This window comes from Anabrus simplex, chromosome 7 (genome assembly GCF_040414725.1).
Source record: "Anabrus simplex isolate iqAnaSimp1 chromosome 7, ASM4041472v1, whole genome shotgun sequence".
Classification (NCBI taxonomy): domain Eukaryota; kingdom Metazoa; phylum Arthropoda; class Insecta; order Orthoptera; family Tettigoniidae; genus Anabrus; species Anabrus simplex.
Window position 1 is genome coordinate 200,382,369 of NC_090271.1, and position 19,776 is coordinate 200,402,144.

Below are 19,776 nucleotides of genomic sequence, written 5' to 3' on the forward strand. Positions count from 1 at the left end.
CGTATAACTCTGTTCCTGTTCCTCTCATGGTGAATACACATGAAACATAAATTATTTTAAAAAATACATTTTACACAAGTTGTATTAAGAACAGTGTTCTGGTACGGCTAATAATAACGGAGAAGTTGAACATTTCCTGTTTTGGAGCGCTAAATATTTCTAAGTAACTGAATACTAACCAAATAATATACAGCCCAGCTCACAATCCCACTATCCTTGACGTAAAACCGAGTTCCGAAAATTATATTAAGCCGTTTTTCCTGTTACGTCGATACAGACAGACAGACATACTTTTTTTTGCTTAAGGTCACACTCATACACTCCCGGCCATTATTCTTGGCTTTGTAGACCGAAAAGGCTATTGAGCCAACGGCACGTGGTGTTTCCAAGCGGTCAGGCATCCAAATACTGAAAACGCCCAATGTTACTTAACTGCGATGATCGGTCGAGAACCGATGTATTCAACATGGTATGGCCGTCGGCCATTTACTTTATGGTGCTACCAAATTGGTAATATTAACGATGATGATCACGCAGCATTGAGTTGTTACCTGCTGCACTCGGCCATCAGATATTGGAGACAAATCGTCACACGGAAAGCAATTCATAGAGCGAGGAATGAGTCAACAATGAATGGTTGCAGCCGGCGGTTGTCTAGAATTGAAATTGATAGATCTATTCAATACCTTGCAAATAATAAGTCATTCACTCACTTTAGTTATAATCACCACTGAGAGGTCCGGCTCCATGGCTAAATGGTTAGCGTGCTGGCCTTTGTTCACAGGGGTCCCGGGTTCGATTCCCGGCAGGGTGTATGTGTCGTCTTCATCATTATTTCATCCTCATCACCACCCGCAGGCCGCCTACGGGAGTCAAGTGAAAAGACCTGCACCTGGCGAGCCGAACATGTCCTCGGACACTCCCGGCACTAAAAGCCATACGCCATTTCATTTCCTACCACTCAGTGAACTGGCTGCGCGGTTTGAGTTGCAGAGTTGTGAGGTTGCATTTGGGAGATGGTGGGTTTCGAATCTCACCGTCGGCAGTCCTGATGATGGTTCACCATGGTTTTCCATTTTCACAGTAGACAGATGCTGAGAATGTACCTTATATTAAAGGTCACGGCCTCTACCTTTGCACTCCTAGCCCTTTCCTATCCTTGCGCCACAAAATCCTTCTGTGTGTTACAGCTACATAAAACCAATAGCAAATAAAAAAGCACACAACACGACTGTATCATTATAAGTTCCTAAGTTCGTTCTGTGAAGATAAGAAATTATTCTAAAGGTTATTTCTGTTACTAAATATCTTTCAGTCACTATGATGAAGTGTCAAAACAAGTAGGTTCCGGGAACGAGGAACAACCATACATCGTAAAGTAAGTTTGTTATCTACAGTATCTCGTGTCACTTTGTGGTACGCACCTGTTTTTAAATACTGCATGTCCTCCTGTATGGTGTAGTGGTTAGTGTAATTACCTGCCACCCCAGGAGGCCCGCGTTTGATTCCCGGCTCTGGCACGAAATTTCAAAAAGTGTTACGAGGACTGGAACGGGGTACACTCAGCCTCGGAAGGTCAACTGAGTAGAGGGAGGTTCGATTCCCACCTTAGATATCCCCAAAGTGGTTTTCCGTGGTTTCCCACTTCTCCTCCAGGCAAATGCCGGGATGGTACCTAACTTAAGGCCACGGCCACTTCCTTTCCTCTTCCTTGTCTATCCCTTCCAATCTTCCCATCCCCCCCCCCCACAAGGCCCCTGTTAAGCATAGCAGGTGAGGCCGCCTGGGTCAGGTTCTGGTCCTCCTCCCCAGTTTCAACCCCGACCCAGAGTCTCGCGCTCTAGGACACTGCCCTTGAGGTGGTAGAGGTGGGATCCCTCTCTCAGTCCGAGGGAAAAACCAACCCTGGAGGGTAAACAGGTAACGAAGACGACGGATTAAGAAAGAAAGGAACTTAGACATATGCCTTTATAAAAGTAAAACGAATGTTCACTGTTCCATTTTTCAAAGCTTAAAAGAAACAAAGTAAATAGAAGATTTTTCAGCAGAATAGCAAAAATAGTCAAATCCGGTTTATATTCCTGCAAGTGAACACCAGACATCCACTATCTTCTCCCTCTCCTTCGATTACGCCTTCTTGCACTCTAAATACAAATATTCTTGTAATCCTTACGTAATAGAAAATACTGGAGTCATATTTGAAACCGGTATTAAAAAGTCCATGGAAATCAGTTAACAAACCAACAGAACTTTCAGCGTATTAGACCCTATACGGTACTCATAGTACATACCAGAGAGATGTTAAGTACAGAACAAAAATGACTAACCGGACAGCAGTGGGATCCGAACGAAAACCTCCATATTTCACGTCGGATACGACCTATCATGAAGAAATAATCTGTCCCTAACTAACACGTAACTATCACGACCGAGCTCGATAGCTGCAGTCGCTTAATTGCGGCCAGTATCCACTATTCGGGAGATTTCGAACCCCACTGTCGACAGCCCTGAGGATGGTTTTCCGTGGTTTCCCATTTTCACACCAGGCAAATGCTGGGACTGGATCTTAATTAAGGTCACGGTCGCTTCCTTCCCACTCCTAGGCCTTTCCTATCCCATCGTCGCCATAAGACCTATCTGTGTCGGTGCGACGTAAAGCAATTAGCAAAGTAACTATCACGAACTAATAATCTGCCGCTAACTAGAACCTAACTATCATAGACTAATAACTGCACCAACTACAGACTATCAAGAATTAATAATTTTTCCATAAATAGGCTACAATTTAGCATGAACTAATAATCTGTTACTAACTAAAACCTAACTACCAAGATTTAATAATTGATCACTAACTACAACCTATCATGAACACATAATCTCTCGAGTACTACGACCCATAAACTAATAATCTGTCACTAATTAGAACGAGGGTGCGATGATTTAAATCAGTCGATATTTATAATAAATATCCATGATTAATATCAGTTGGCTTACTTACCAGTTCTATGCAGAAGTTTTTGCCAGTTTTTGTGGTAAAGAAAACATGCAATTTTCGAAGGAAATTCATTTCTTGTTTATCCAAAGTATTGACCATCAGTTTCTACACATTTCGCCCAACTTTCAGGTAAGTTATGAAACCATGCCAGAAAAATTGCTTGTCTTTTGCGGCAAACCATTCGTTGAGGCATTTTTCAACTTCCCGAAATTGCTGAAGTGCTCCTCTGCGAGCGCGTGCCCAACTGATGGGAAGAAATGATAGATGGCGCCAGGTCGAGGCAGCAAGCCGGGTGCGGAAGGATGTCCCATCCAAGCGATTTCATGGTGTCTTTCACTGGTTTTGCTGTGTGAGACGCGCATTGTCGTGTAACAGAATCACTTTGCCATATCTTCTGGCCCATTCCAGTCGTCTTTCGATCAATGCGCGATTTAAATTAACCATTTGTTGGCAATAGCGTTGTGCATTAACGGTTTCACCGGGCTTCAAGAGTTCATAATACACAACACCGCTACCAGAGCGCGCACATTGAAATCACCACGTTTAAATTGTCTCAGTTCTTCGAATCCATGGAACGTGTTCACCATTGTAGTTTCTACCAGCAAACGATGACTTCCCACAGCCTTTTTCTTTTGAATAAATAAGAAAAGCAATGCGTGCTGCAAATGTTATTTTTCAGGCACAAATGTCGATATGATCACTGAACGATACATCACAGAAGCTAGTGTTTGGCGGACTCAACTTGTGTGTGTTGGTAGGTTAATGTCAGACGAACAAACTGTCGTATGTGTAAAATTCATACGCTGCGTACTGTTCGCTGACGCCATCTCTCAGTGAAACCGGAAAAGACTTATGCATACGCCTGGTATTCTCATCTTATTACCTGTTGTGTCCGCCTCTGTGGTCTAGTGGTTAGTGCGATTAGTTGCTACCCTGGGAGGCCCGAGTTCGATTCCCACCTCTGCCATCCTCGAAGTGGTTGTACGTAGTTTTCCACTTTTTTCCAGGCAAATGCTGGGATGGTACCTAACATAAGGCCATAGCCGCTTCCTTCTCTCTTCCTTGGCTATCCCTACCAATTTTTCCATTCCCACAAGGCCCCTGTTCAGCATAGGCCTAATAGGTGAGGCCGCCCGGGCGAGGTACTGGTCCTCATCCCCAGTTTCCGAAACTGCCTCCGGGGTGACAGCTAATGACATTAACCACTACACCATAGAGGTGAACATCATTATTATTATTATTATTATTATTATTATTATTATTATTATTATTATTATTATTATTATTATTATTATTATTATTATTTCTTATTCTTCTTGCGTTCCGGCCTTCTAAGGACCACGTTACAATTTCAATTGTTCCTCCTTAGTTGTTCTTTCCTTTTTTTCCAGTATTCTTTCATTGTTTCACTGTGTTTCTTTTTCCTGTCTTCAGTCCACTTTGTGCCTGTTTTCTTTTCCTGAATCCTTCCATTTGTAAGACTTTCTTCCTAAAAATCTTTCTTTCCAATAATTCTTCTTCTCGTATGTTGTTCCTTTCCAGGTCTTTCTTGACTTCTTGAATCCAGGTGGTAGTTGATTTCTTTTCCCAAAGGTACTTGAAGATTCGTTTAGTTAGTCTATTGTCATCCATTCTGTAAATGTGTCCAAGAAATAGCAATCTCCTTTTTCTTATTGTTTCTGATATGTTTTCTACATTCTGGACATTTTATTGTTACTTCTTCATTTCCAAAACTCTGCAATTCTGAGAGGACGTAATATTTTCCTTATAATTCTTCTTTCTAATATTTCTAATTTATCAAGCTTGTAGTTCAGTGCTAGACATTCACTGGCATAAAGGCATTCTGGTTTCACTACTGTGTGCATTATTATTATTATTATTATTATTATTATTATTATTATTATTATTATTAGTTAGGATGAATATACCCGATATGCCTTTACCTGTTTATAAATAATGAAAAACACTGAAAATATCTTCAAAGGAGAGGTATGATTTGTTATGTACCCGTCTGCCTCCCATATGTACGACAAATATCACATTGGTCAGCTCTTACAACCGTGCTGAACTGCGCCAGTTTACTCTTAACAAATCTGCCCTGTAGTAATCAGATGTGACCTAAGTACATTAACGAGAATTTAAACATTGAGGCTATTTGCCTAAGAGCGTGATACTTTAGTATGAATTATTTATTACGCTTATAAAGTATTCAACTTCTCCTTCCAGCTACTGGTTTGATCAAACAGTTATGTTAACAGTTGCGACCCATATTCTTTTTTCGTAAATGTATGTAAAATTTATATTCGGGTGTCGAAAGCGACTATCTAGGCCCTATTAACGAATGTTTTTCTCCTTCGAATCTACATTTCTGACACTTTTTATACTTCATTCCATACTTAATTATACTCCACTTAGGACTGGCCATGTTTAAGAAGAATGCGCATAAAAAAGACTACCCGTTTACCAGCTAGAATGTTGAGTATGTTTTGTGGCTTATTTTATAGTTCTTCTTTAACAAATAGATAACATAGGTTGTAATTAAGATTTGTGTAATATTTTTTTAAATACAAAGTGACCGCTGCTGAGCTTGAATGCCTGAAGGTTACAACGCGACACATGGTCAGCGTGCCGAATCCTGCCAGCCGTTATTCGTGGCTCTTTAGATCGAGGCCGCTTTCTCATTGCCACACAACACACCACACTACTAACCACCTCAGAAGTACGCAGTAGTGAGTACATCCTTCCACATGGGAATGGCATCCAGCCCTAAAACTAGGCCAAATCCTTCTTAGTGCCGATCCAATAAATTGGGAACAGGCCAGGATACAGAATTACACAGAGTGCAAAATCACCAAACCTGAGCGTCAAAAGGCTTATAAGGAGCATTTCAAAGTTAGGGATGCTGAGCGTCATGCAAGTGAAGCCCGAGCCGAACACAACATTTTCTCCAGTGATGAAATGGCGTATGGCTTTTAGTGCCGGGAGATCCCAGGACTGGTTTTGCTCGCCAGGTGCAGGTCTTTTGATTTGACTCCCGTAGGCGACCTGCGCGGCGTGATAACGATGAAATTATGATGAAGACAACAACAACACACACACACACAGCCCCCTAGTCAGGGAAATTAACCAATGATGGTTAAAATTCCCGACCCTGCCTTGATTCGAACCCGGGACCCCTGTGACCAAAGGTCAGCACGCTAACCATTTAGCCATGGAGCCGGACATTTTCTCCAGTGATCTGGAACTCATGCTTTTGAAGCGGTGTAGATTTCTGTAAAAATAAGAAATAACATGTCCACTAAAATTTCGGACCCATACTGCTGAGATACTTTATTTCGATAGTACCCGTCATAAAATAAGTATACTAAGTCAAAACTTGTGGCCGTCACCCCCGACACAGCCTAGTTCAAATTTTGTGTAGTTTGCTTTGTCGTTTATTTTTACAAGATTCTAGCATTTTAGGTTGTAGTTTGTTACACTCCTGTAGCATTCTCATTCGTTCGACTGAGGTACTTCAATCAATCAATCAATCAATCAATCAATCAATCAATCAATCAATCAATCAATCAATCAATCAATCAATCAATCAATCAATCAATCAATCAGTCAAGAAATGATCTGTATTTAAAGCTGTCGCCCAGGTGGCAAATATCCTTTCAGTTGCTTACCTAACATTTTCTTCAATGTCTTCAAAGGACTTGGAAATTTATCGAACATTTCTCTTGATAAATTATTCCATTCCCTTATTTCTCGTCCTATAAATGAATATTTACCCCGATCTGTCCCCTTGAATTCCATCTTCATATTATGATTTTTCCTACTTCTAAAAGCTCCACCCGAGCCTATTCGTCTACTAATGCCATTCCACGTCATCTCTTTTCTTACTCGAGCAGCCCGTCTCCTTACTCCCAAGTCTTCCCAGCCCAAAGTTTGCAACATTTTCGTAACACTACTCCTTTGTCGGAAATCACCCAGAACAAATCGAGCTGCTTTCCTTCGGATCTTTTTCTGTACTCGTATCAAGTAGTCTTGATGTGGGTTCCATACACTGGCACCATATTCTAATTGGGGTCTTACTAGAGACCTATACGCCCTCTCATTTACATCTTTACTACAACCCCTAAATACCCTCATAACTATGTGCAGAGTGCTGTATCCTTTATTTACAGCCTCGTTCATGCGATTACCCCAGAGAAGATCACGTCTTATATTAACACCTAGGTACTTATCAGAGGACTGTTTATAAGTTTTCAATTCTGTAGCTTTAATGGTTCAGAAGATATGGTCAAATTACTTCATTTTTATGGGATGCCATAGAAAAAGTTCCTCGTATTGCAAATTTTATTTTTTCAACTCCATATTTTGTCAACATGTTCATCAAACATGCACTTTTTAAAATTGCTTTTGTTTTTAATGTGCTAATGATAGATAATCCACTAGATTTTTTTTAAATTTAGCATTCATAAATTTTTCCTTAAATATCAGCAAAAAAATAGTAATTTGAAAAAGAATAATAGTAATTTTTTCCCAGAAGAAAACTGTTCGCAGTTTTAATTCATCATACATCTGTGAACTAATGTAGCAAGTTTGAACTGCCTATCTCAAAAACTGTAACGCAAGGGACATTTTATATGCAGGAAGGTACTGAAAATTTGAAGTATGAGAAAACAGCAATTAAAGATCTGCATGCAATACTCACCCTAAAATCCTCCTGGTACATATGTGGGGCCCTCAAATTTCTTTTTCTCCTGCTCTCCTGATGCTTTAGCAATCTTCTTCTTCTTTCTCTGGTCCTTTCCACTGGTAGAACCTCGCTTCTTGCATTCAAACACAATGCAACGAAAATGTAAATGAAAACTAAGTGATGCATGGACTGAAGAAGTGGGCTCCGCGAGACATTTAAATCGCTGCAGGGACATTAAAAATGGCGGTTGCGGTTCGGCGATGCAATATTTCGATAGAAGAAGGCCTCGGGTATCTTATAACGTCAAAATCAAAATTTCAATTTTTTCATCGATTTTCAGGAAAATTAAAACTTAGAGGACTTTTCTCTTGATCGATCCGTTATCGAGTCTAGTTTCATCTTGCGTACTTTTTCTATAGACCTTTGCCCGCTTATTAGTTATATATTTTGACATTTGTGTAAACTATGCATTTTTCCTATTTTCTGTCATGTTTTAATTGTTCTAGTGTTTTCTATTAAATCTCGTCGAGAAGAACCGAATTCCACCACACTCGTCTCTGCATGACATCTACACCGTGTAGTAAGTGATTTTTGACCGGCAAAAAACATACTTTAAATGGACGGCCATATTGTGATGACGTCATACTCATTATGTCTTCTACTGCTGTCACATCTTGTGCATTCGTCCTTATACTTTAAACTAATACAACCGTACATAATTTTTTCCGGTATATACACTTTGAGCTTTAATCACTTTTTGCGTTACATGAAAAGTGCCACATTGGTTTTTCGCCGAAGGCTCCCTGAACCCAAATTTGAATGACGTTTCACGTCGAGGGGAAAAATGACTAGGAAAGTTCATAGGTTTAGTAAACTTAATAAATAATAATTATGAATTACAAATTGGAGAAGTTGTAGATCCTAGGAAGAAGAGTACTATGAAAAAACTTGGGCCCAATCCAGACTGAAACCGACTGGAAACTTTGGAACAACTATGAAGTCCATAAAAATGTGGAGAAAATTTCAGATACCATGAAAAAGATGAGGTTATCATTTCTAGGACATTTGCACAGAATGGACAAAACCAGACTAACCAAAAAAGTTATTCGACTACCTGTGGAACAAGAAGACAACGATGGCATGGATTAAGAAAGTTCGTAAAGATCTAGCTAGAGAAGTCCAACATCCAGCACCCACACCAAGAAAATTGACGCAGTACTGAATCAGACATTGCAGATTATCAGCGGAGTCATCAAAACAACCCCACTACACTGGCTTCCAGTGCCTAGACATATCCTTCCTCCAGATCTACGCCACATGAACAATCTCGTCCGAGAAGCAAATGAAATACAGGCCACTAAATCACTTCCAATTTACCAAGACTTCCAAAGAATCGCTTCAACCCGACTGAAATCCCCTGTCACTGGCTCAAAAACTAATTAATGAAAACCTCTGTGGACTGCGTACTTGGAATGAAGAATGGACTGCTGAGGCCCCCAACGAATGGAGATCGAGCTTTTATCCTACGCAGCCCCCACCCGAATTTCATCTCCCGCGGGGAGTTTAGCTCCTACTATACAGAGTGCGCACTGGGCAATGAAGAAGTGGCTCTGCGTTGCATTCTTGGGACCTTCGAGCTTCACCAAGCTGTGACTGTGGTGAAGAATTCCGGACTATACGTAGATCCCTGGAAGGATGCGGATATCCACGTCTTGGAGGATTAAAACTGTATGACAGTACGGATAATTTTGCGATAATTTCTAAATAATGAAGTCTATTAATTTCCACCCAGTTACACTTTTAATTTTACTTGTGGTTAGGCGACCTTTGACAGTGATATGGGAGAATGGTGATATATATATATATATATATATATATATATATATAAAGAGCCTTGAGACAATAAAGCAGTAAATATGACCGTAGCCTAACTGGATCCTGCCCGCAATTAATGGAAGGAAGGAACAAAGGTCAATACGTCGATAGTTGTCGCAAGAGAAAATCCCTCATAAACCCATGATTGTGGGGGTTCTGATGCCAGGTATCGGTCTTATTGTATTATGTTAACACATCTATCCGTTTCAATACCTTAGGTGTAATATACTGTAGTTAAATGTGTTTTACAATATCCGCTGATAACAATTCGCGGATGCGAGTGCGGATGAAGGAAGTGCGGATGGGTAGTGGATGCGGATAATATTTTGTATATCCGCGCAGAGCTATACCCTATGCGACACATCACCTTCAGATGCGCACATAGAGACTTCCGAGGAATTATCGACGATCTTCTGAAAGCTTCAACAATGGCTATTCAGTGGCTGCAACAACTGGACATCCTTGTTTAGTTTTCATTTTTAATTTGTTAATTAATGTATTTACTTATATTTTATGCTATTTCTGTGATTATTTATTTTTGCATTTTTTTCTGTACTGTACATATTTCTCTTCATTTCTAATTTGTTTTACCTTGACTTTTTATATTTATTGTGTTTTATAAATAATTTGTTGCTTTCATAATGTTACTCAATTTGTGTGCTGTTTAACTTGTGCCATATGCTAAATAAATACTACGAAATGACATGAGAAACATTGCTTTTAGCTTATAGTCACAGAGCAGTAGGCTGTTATAGTAAGGTCTGTTTTCGGTGTCCAGTGTTTCAGTACACACAGCCCTTCGGATGAAAATGTTGTCACATCAAGAAGACCTAATCAGTATAGTTTGGGAAACGAACCGTTTCCGAGATATGACAATCTTTTGCAACTGTCACAACGTTGTTCATGTTTTATGTTTCAGGTAGCCGTCTTCAAGCTGGATGTCAACGACATCCTTCATTTCTGGCAGTCGCCATGACACATCACACGTTTTCTAACAAATAGAGGGTCGACATCCATTTCTTGAAAGGGCGTGTGCTAGCTGCAATGCTTGAGAGACAGTGCGATTGTACCACGAAACTTTTTCTCAAAGAAGACAACCAGACAGTCGTATATTTGCATCAGCGGCAAGGAGACCAAGAACAATGTCAAATATGGATGAACGAGTATTACACGGGGTGGCGGGAAACACCGGACACAAGTACCAGAAATAATGGTGTGCCTATTATTTTAAAACACCCTGCATATTTACGCTGTGATGTGTAAAATATATTTCTGTATGAACTTATTTGGCAGAAACAGAAAAACGAGACAAGATTACTACCGTATTATTAAAGATGTTGATTTTTAAGTTACTTCTGTTACCGTTTGCATTTCCCGCAAGTGGCAAGGTTTCATTTGAGGGTGTTAAAATAAGACAACTGCGTGTTATTGGTTATAGAACTCATGCGAGACCATATTCCGACACCTTGGCGTCTATTAACAGTAATAGCAATTGAAAGGAATGTAGAAACTATCTTCAATATATCCCATGCAATTCTAGATTCACTGGAGGCATCCTGGTTCATCTGAATTTTCTTAAAAAAATATACACTACTTATTCTTCTATGTATTGTAAAGTTTAATACTAATGGTTGGCTTCACGTTGCTAAGGCAATACGCTAGCCCCGAGGGAATTAAAATACTTCAATCCCTTAGGGAAAAACATCTTACAATGGTGTATCCTCTTCATAGATACGGTTTTACATTTCTTCTGCTTCATGCAATACATCCGTTGGAGCTTCTGTTTCCTCATCAAAGTCGATATTGTACTTTCCATATTTTACGATTTCTAAACTAATATTTGAAGACCTCTCCAGAATAAGCAATTAACCAACAAATAAGTAATTTTTCAGGAGTGAGGAAAATTATAGTGGTATACACTACTTGAACTAATTGCATATGCAAGTGTACAAATTAGTCCATTTATTAAAATAATATTTTTATAACTTAAGGTTTTAAAAATAACGTGTGAACTGGCAGTGATGCGATGGAAAATAATCTGAAAGTATGTCTTACATTTGTATACAACAGAAGAGAAATCCTGTGCGGACACTTGGAACACAAATGATAGAAAATAATTGTTGTGTAATAATAAAAATAACAGTAACAATAAAAATGTCATGATAATATTTCAAAGTATATAGTAGATGTGATTTCGTCTGTGGCCTATATTTAAATGATCTATTACACCATCTTGACTGATGTTCCATTCTTCCACCACGGAGGACATAGATCTGCTGGCTATAAACCAGCTTGATGTTCAAATGTACGACATAAGATGACACCACACAGTAGAGGAGTGATGATACACTCTATTTCTACTAAAATCTCGCTTTTCAATTTTTGTTTTGTTAAATCCTTATTCCGGAGAGGTCTTCATTTATTAACGACAAGTTATATGAGATTATATGAAATGAATTCAGTCACTATTAAAACGTAAGAATTACAAACAATATACTAACAATCGAATAAATATGGGAGTAATTCATCATAGCATTATTATGTTAGTCTGTATAATAAACTTCATGAAGGCATAAAGAAAACGTCACTACAAATTTTCAAAACAAGATTAATAAAGTATCTTACCTAAGGGTTAAAATTGGATAGGTTATGAATTTTGATCATGAGAGTCACAGTTTTTCTCGCATGTATTTATTTATTTATTTATTTATTTATTTATTTATTTATTTATTTATTTATTTATTTATTTATTTATTTATTTATTTATTTATTTATTTATTTATTTATTTATTTATTTATTTATTTATTTATTTATTTATTTATTTATTTTACTATTTGCTATAGGAGAATATGCTCACTTATAGTGTACCAATATGAAACAATCAAACAAGACCATTCAACTATCTGAAACAAAACCTTAACATCATATAGAATATTTGTATTTATGTAATAATACTGTGAATATGTACTGTACATCATGAGATTATATCTCAACAAAACCATTCATTCTTCATACAATAAATGTACTGTTAATATTATTTTGTGTTACTGTGTGGTATGTTACATTAAAATGTTATTATTAAAATATGCGTGCTACCGAGCGAGTTGGCCGTGCGCGTAGAGGCGGGCGGCTGTGAGCTTGCATCCGGGAGATAGTAGGTTCGAATCCCACTATCGGCAGCCCTGAAGATGGTTTCCCGTGGTTTCCCATTTTCACACCAGGCAAATGCTGGGGCTGTACCTTAATTAAGGCCACGGCCGCTTCCTTCCAACTCCTGGGCCTTTCCTATCCCATCGTCGCCATAAGACCTATCTGTGTCGGTACGACGTAAAGCCCCTAGCAAAAAAAAATATATGCGTACTATGTTATACTTCGGATGAATTCATGTAACCTAAATTATTGTACTTGTACTATTTTCATCCGAAAACTTGTAATATTAGTGTGAATTAATTTATTTTATTAATATTGTGTAGCCATAATAATATTGGTATACTGCACCGGGAAAGTTGGCCGAGCAGTTAGGGGGGTGCAGCTGTGAACATGCATCCCGGAGAGAGTGGTTTCGAACGCCACTGCCGGCAGCCCTCAAGATGGTTTCCCGTGGTTTCTCATTTCCATACCAGGCTGTACCAAAATTAAGGCCACAGCCGCTTACTTCCCACTCCTAGGCCTTTATTATCCCATCGTCGGCATAATATCTATCTGTACTGATGCGACGTAAAACAAATCGTAAATTTATACAAAAATTAAGAAACCATAATGAGCTTTAGGTCAGATGCCTTGAAAAATAATAAAAATAAAGTTTCTTTAACTGTTGCTTTGGCATAAAAACTCATGACAACGTTGAGCATACTACATATTTCACTTTACTTATATTGAAAATTAAAATATACATAAAACAAATAAAATGCAGAAGATAAAATATGGTAGATATCAATGGATGAAACTGAGCTTTATGAAAATTACAACGGTGTGGTTGTGGTTGAACCATGGTGGTGATCTGGTCTTAGAATTGATTTTAGATTCATTAACAGAAGATATGTTTAGAACAGCGGGATTATGTAAATGGGGAGTACGTCATTCAGCTGGGGAATGTAGTAATTTTAATCACTTGTGGTCAAGTATGATGTTGCAAGGAACACCACATCCTTTCCGTTTAACCCGACATACAATATGTCGCAATACAGCAGAGCTACAAGTAGTACGTCGGAAATAAGATGCATAGTTCTCTGACATAAATCTCAATGAAAGGATCAATTACTGCACCTCTATAAAAACATTTATATGCAGGCAGTGCGTTTGATTTGTCGACAGTATTGCGAAAGACGACGGTTGTCCTCGTAGTAGAGTTGTATAACCTCGTGAATTCTCTCTAAAAAGTCGATTGAAAAAAAAAAGTTATTACATTCACATCAAGAGACCTTTTGTGTGCGCTTGCGAAATGTAGGTTAGGTCACGCGGGTGAGGCAACCTAGCAGAAGGATCCTTGGCTCGTGCTCGAGTGCACGCATCCAGGGTCAAGCCCAGACCTCGAGCTCACACAGCACCTCATGGTCACCACCGCACTGTTCGTCACACGCCATAATGTAAACTTTACTTATGCAGACGAACACTATATTCACAGGTCCCAATTCATAAAGAACAGCCGGTCTGAGTAGATCAGACAGTTGAGGCGCTGGCCTTCTCATCCCAACCTAACAGGTTCGATCCTGGCTCAGTCCGGTAGTATTTGAAGGTGCTCAAATACGTCAGACTCATGTCGGCAGATTTACTGCCACGTAAAGGAAATCTTTCAGGACAAAATTCTGGCATCTCGGCGTCTCCAAAAACGTTAAAGTAGTTAGTGGGACGTAAAGCAAATAACAGTATTATAAAGATTAGCTAGCAGTTTAAAATAAAAGATGAATTGACCCGTTATTCAATACCTGTATTTAGGCAGGTATTATTTCAGTCATTCCTCTTCAGTCACTTCATTCACACTCTTTGGGGTCGCAGGTGTGGAGCTGCTCCAGTTTTACGGACGGATCGCACTCCAACTTCCATTCACATATTTCATCCGTACATCAAGGACCGTGACAGTGTCATAAAGCAGTAGAAATATAATAAATTAGACCTGAAATGGTGACATATAGTTTGAAGACAGGGATGAAATGTTTTTGAATACTTGTTTAACGTCTCATTAACACATCGAAGGTTTTCGGGCCGAACGGAGTGGCTCAGACGGTTGAGGCGCTGACCTTTTGATCCCTACTTGTCAGGTTCAATTATGGTTCAATCCGGTAGTATTTGAAGGTGGTCATATACGTCAACCTCTTGTCGGTAGAATTACTGGCACGTAAAAGCACTCCTGTGGGACAAAATTTCGTCACCTCAGCGTCTCCGAAAACCGTCAAGAACTAAAACCATTATTATTATTATTATTATTATTATTATTATTATTATTATTATGTTCGACGACGGAATTATGGTAAAGGTCTATGACTGGAAAGTTAGTGGCTGTGCCCAGCATTTGTCTTGTGTGAAAATAGAAAACCACAGAAAACCATCTTCAAGGTAGCCGACGATAGGAATTGAACCCACTATCTCCCGAAAGCAAGCTCACAGCTTCGCGAACTTAACCGCACGACCATCCCACTAGGTGTGAACTGGTTTCGTAGACCAATCGGATTAGCGTGGAATTTGGGTAAGATACCTTCTGATTGTCCAAAGACAGTGATATTGGACCCATCTATAAGCAAGGTAACATGAAGGATTGTAAGAACTATCGATGAATTTCTCAAAGTAACATTTTAGAAAAGCGGATGCTAGCAATTGTGAAGATTAAATTTGATGAAAACCAATGCATTTTCAGAACACCGGAGGGTTGTCAGGACCATATTTTCAGTATGTGTTGAGCAAACTAATGGAAAAGATCACCACCTAGGGAGGGCAAACCTTACGCTATCATCCAGCCCACCGTCCCTCAGAAACCGTGGCGTAGAAATATATCTCTCGATAGACGATATGTAGGCTAACATCTATCATTAGAATATCATTAGACATGGACATGGTTTTCACCCAAGTAACGTGTACAGGATTAGAGCTCTGGAACCATCAAACTGCTCGGCTGGCCTTGATGTGTAGTAGACTTAAATGAACTATTACTTAACTACAGAAAGTGCACTTAGTCTTATGAAACACTTCTCAAGTTAAATACCCTTCTACCAACCCGTACAATTTTATTAGCATATCATGATAATACTTCGTGAAAAGTTTTGTATACAGTGTTGTGAAATATGGCTCAGAAACATGGAAACTGCGAAAAAAGTAAGTGATGAGACTCAAGACCTCTGAGATGTGGTGCTGGCGACGACTGTTAAGAATACCTTGGTTTGATAGAGTCACAATCGAGAACGTTCTCAAAAGAGCAAATGAGACCCGTACCTTAGTTGAAACTTTGAACGAAGGAAGAAATAGCAGTTCCTAGGTTTCTACAGATTTTTCCTATCATTCTATCTCTTCTCTGGTCAAATTTCACCAAATCGATCTCTCCTCACCCAGTCGGTTCAGTACCTCTTCAACTGTAATCCGATCTACTAACCCCACCATCAGCATTCCCCAGAACACCACATTTCAAAGAATTCCTGGTCTAGTCCATACAGTTCCATACTCCATACAGTCTTCAAAAATATGATGCCACTTTAAGCACTTCATCATGCTTTGTAAATTCTACTCAAATTTTGAGGGATATACGAGGAGATGTCTCCAGAAATGTATAATTCTTCACAGACATCTTAAATATCAGTCTCCTTGGTCAAATGAAGGCTGAGGGAGTTGACTTTTTGAAGGAAGTGTAGAGGGAAAGAACGGTAGAGGTAGAGAAACGTGAAGATGACAAACAGATTAATGTAGGTTTAGTAGTAACGTAGAAATAAAATGGTTAGGACACTCTGGGGTGGAATGGAGGCTGCATCAACCTAGTCTATGGACCATCGTTGCTAACCCAATGTTAATAAAATTCCCCTGCCAACCAATTTGTTTACTTAAGAAATACCTTCCTTGCTCGTTCTGGGCTGAATTTTATGTCCTCCTTTCTCCTGCCGTCATTAGTAATTTTACTACCGAAGTAGTAGGTCATGTAGGCCTACATGCTAATGTTAAAATCTGAACAAGACCAGGTACCATTATATGAAATAGAATATGGACTTCCAATTTGTGGATAAATTCAAATACCTCGCAGCATGGTTCACCACATGAAAGGAACAGGCCTTCGATGTAGAGAAGAGGATCTATGCAGGAAACAGTTGCTTCTTTGACCTACGAAATACACTGAGATCTAATGTCCTTTCACGTCAACGAAGATCAAGATCTACAACGCGAGGGTTGCCACCTTTTGCCAAACTAAATAAGGGACGTGTCACAGAAAGTAGAGGACATTCGGCAAAAAATTGACGTGCTGATTTGAGAACCAGATTTAATTACCTTATTTCTTACCGGACTGTTTGTTATTTGACTTTGCTGCCTTTGAAATATCAGCATAAGACTTTATCGTTGTATGGAATTCTTCTCAGGACATTCTCATATTTATTGGAATCAGAAGGTCACTTCTTTTTCTTTTTTCTACAATTTGATTTACAACGCACCGACACAGATAGGTCTTATGACGACGATGGGAGAGGAAAGGCCTGGGAGTGGGAAGGAATTGGCTGTATCCTTGATTAAGGTACAGCCCCAGCATTTGCCTGGTGTGAAAATGGGAAATCACGGAACACCATCTTCAGGGCTGCCCACAGTGGGGTTCGAACCCACTATCTCTCGGATGCAAGCTCACAGCTGCGCGCCCCTAACCGCACAGCCAACTCGCCCGGTAAAGTTCACTTCTTAATATGAACACTGAGCTTCTATCTTTCGTATCAGTCCACTTGTTTAAAATTTGAACTAGGAACCCTAAGCGCAAAACAAATCAATTTTTCAAATTCCTTAAGTTCATACACTTCATTATGCTTTGTACACTTCCACCCATATCTGCTATACATGTTCACCACATTGCGGGATATACGAAGGGATGTCTCCTGAAATACATTACTCTTCATAGACATCTTCCATATCAATCTCCGTGGTTAAATCAGGACATTCTGCTGTACCTTACAAACAAGAAAAATGAATACATTTACTCAAACCTAACCCTTATAGTTTTGCTGCAACCAAGAAATCATAAGACTGGCGGAGTTAATTCAGAGTTTAATCATAAAACTGCATTAAACTACCCCTAATTTTTTCCTATCTGTATCACTTATTACTTACATTTTGTTACTGAAAATAGAGATAACAGCAGATAAATTGGAAAACGTTATTTTTGCTGAAATAGGGCCAGATGACAAACGTATACAACATAATTTGTTCGATTGTATTGTACGCCTTCGTAACGTAGACAGCTAGGAAGACCGACCGGGATAAACTCTTCTTTTTTTTTTTTTTTTTTTTTTTGCTAGTTGTTTTACGTCGCACAGACACAGATAGGTCTTACGGCGACGATGGGACAGGAAAGGGCTAGGAGTGGGAAGGAAGCGGCCGTGGCCTTAATTAAGGTACAGCCCCAGCATTTGACTGGTGTGAAAATGGGAAACCACGGAAAACCATTTTCAGGGCTGCCGACAGTGGGGTTCGAACCTACTATCTCCCGAATACTGGATACTGGCCGCACTTAAGCGACTGCAGCTATCGAGGTGGGTAGGATAAACTCGTACCATTGAAAGAAAAGTAATGTAATGAATTCTCGGGCCTGTCTGTTTTTTTTTTTCATTTTTCTTTTCTTGCTTTACGTCGCACCCATATAGATAGGTCTTATGGCAACGATGGGATAGGAAAGGTCTAGGTCTAAGTCTAGGTACAGCCCCAGCATTTTCCTAGTGTGAAAAATGGGAAATCACGGAAAATAATCTTCAGGGCTGCCGACAGTGAGATTCGAACCCACTATCTCCCGGATGCAATCTCACAGCTCCGCGCCCCTAACCGCACTGCCAACTCGCCCAGGAAAATGATGAATGATGATGATGATGATGATAAAATGAACAATACATTCATCAACTTCCTTTTAGACTGAATTTCCTTATCTAATATTTTCTGCATCATTGGACTTTATTCGACTGCATTCCATTGTTTTCGTACATCTAGCAAATAACGCAGCTGTTGAGCTTTCATTGAGAAATACGTTTTTGGAACCCGCTGTCAGGGGATATCAAGAACGTGCCTCTCCCAATATCTAAATTATATATACCGGTAAAGAAAACATTGTGTAAATAAATTGTTGCCTGCATGCACGAGTGAGAGAACGAGTGAATGACAGACTGACAGAATAATGTTAGTGAAAGGAGGTATGTGGGAGTACGTGAAGGAGTGGACTTTGAAACTGATCTATGGGTCAATTAAAAGACGACAGATTGATTGAAATAATGAATGGAGAGAGAGGAATTATAATGGATATATGTACAGTTGAACCTGACTTATACGTATATCAAGGGGAAGAGAAAAAAACTACTTGTAACTCAGAATTACTTAGAAATCAGACTTACGCAATACATCACATATTTACTTGAAAATTCAATGGAATAGACCTACATGTGTAAATCCTTGCAAATAATAAATATATTAAGACAGAAAGTATTACTTTGAACTTGGCCCAGCCTTAAGGAAATTAGATAGTTTGGTTTGTTTCACTTTTCTTGCATTAAGAGTATAAACCTCCTTTAACAAACTTAGTAATGAATTCGAAGCATTTTCACTACAACCTTTCGCACTGATGTAATGCCTACACACATCGATTGCACTTAACACTTCAGTCAGTTCAGGTGTGAAGATTCAAGTCGTTATCTCCATCTCAAATGTCACTATCGCTTGTAGCTTGTCCATCACTGCCGCATTGTTGGCATACATCAGCAATAATCTCTTCATCCGGTAGTTCTCCACATTCAGCCAGATTGTCATCGAAATGCGCAAAAGTGCCGAATTCTACACACTACGGTAGCGTTAGCTCATTCGTCCCCATAATCATCATTAGAGGCAGCCACTTCTAGTAAGACACCAGCTGGTGACTGAGGAGGATGACACTTGCTTCCAGGCTGTCCATGGCTTGTAGCAAATTAAGGGAGAGAGGTTCATTTCCTGCATCACTCAGTGTTATTAAATGTTGAGATGCCCAAATCAAGCGGTTGTAGAGCACTGGTACAGTTCGGAGGGAAACAT

At 39.3% G+C, this 19,776-nt stretch overlaps 1 pseudogene; it reads right to left on the reverse strand.

Annotated features, from left to right (window-relative positions):
* Positions 1–364: 364 nt before the first annotated feature.
* LOC136877897 (5S ribosomal RNA) lies at positions 365–483 on the reverse strand (annotated as a pseudogene).
* Between the last annotated feature and the right edge of the window lie 19,293 nt (positions 484–19,776).